General features: G+C 48.3%; 1 protein-coding gene across 2 annotated transcripts in view; it reads left to right on the forward strand.

Annotated features, from left to right (window-relative positions):
- Positions 1-1,171, forward strand: part of Fam227a (family with sequence similarity 227 member A) — a 51,073-nt gene that overhangs the window by 41,374 nt on the left and 8,528 nt on the right. The window lies entirely within an intron of this gene.

Genomic DNA, 1,171 nt, shown 5'->3' on the forward strand with positions numbered 1-1,171 from the left:
TACTGGCTGCTTTTTCCAGCTACCTCTGCCCTCAAGGCCCTGACAATCCCATTCTACATCCTTATAGTGCCTGACCTATAAGGAAGAAAGCTATCCTGTCTCAACCTCCATGATCCTAGCTTCCCTGAAGCCTGAGACTGGGCTGGGGCCATTACCCCACCCACTCTGGACCAAGCCTGTTGCATTAGAAGCAGTGCCATGAGTAGCCAGGCCTTTGTGTTCCTGTGGCCACAGTATAGGGCACAATTGATGACATGGAGGAGAGTGGGGGAGATTCCATCGATGACAAAATGCCACTTTACTGCATTTACAGCTCATCAAAGTGCTATTCAATGTCATCATCCCCATTTTGTTGAATAGAAGACTGAGGCACAGCGAAGCTGAATAAGCCTTCACTGAAGACCTTAGGATACAAAGAGATAAATAGCTTTTTGTGGTGCACATATCTGTGATCCCAGTACTCGAGAGGCTGAGGCAGGAGGATCACATCAACTCTGAGGCTAGCCTGGGCTACATTGTCCAGCCTGGGCGACATAGTGAGTTCAACACCTGCCTGAACTATGTTGCGAGACCCTGTCTCAAACAAAACAAAACAGGGAGCTGGTGATTTAGCTCAGTGGCTCCGCACCTGCCTGGCAAGCACAAGGTCCTGAGTTCGATTCCCAGGTCCTCCCCCAAAGGAAATCAAACCAAGCAAAACAAAGAGATAAATAACTAAAAGCTCTCAGCCTCAATGACCCATGTCTAGAAGAAGGAGCACAAATAACACAGTATGCAAAGTGGTAGTGTTGGGGTGGAGATATGTGGGAAGCCCCGCAGTCCCGGGGCTGACTCTCCCAACGACGAAGAAGGTTGTACAAGAATCAGACAGGACTGAAAGCGTAGAAGCAAGTTGTACTCTTACTCAGCAAGCATGCAAGGGTGCAGCTGCATTCTCTCAGAAAGACAGGCAGGGGTGCCCGAAACAGAGCCACCATTGAAGAGGGGCTCGAGGTGTTGGTTTTATAGTAGTCAGGGCCTATCCTGTCTCTGGGCTGAGGGCTCCCCTACTTGATTAATTAATTGGTTGACTTAGCTGCTTACTAGAGATAACAGGGAAGTGGTAATTCTTTACAGAAAAGAAACACCAAAAAAAAAGGCAGCATTATTTCCTGTGTTCTCAGGTCTCAGG

Source organism: Fukomys damarensis, unplaced genomic scaffold, assembly GCF_012274545.1.
Source record: "Fukomys damarensis isolate Sample0158 unplaced genomic scaffold, DMR_v1.0_HiC HiC_scaffold_19, whole genome shotgun sequence".
Classification (NCBI taxonomy): domain Eukaryota; kingdom Metazoa; phylum Chordata; class Mammalia; order Rodentia; family Bathyergidae; genus Fukomys; species Fukomys damarensis.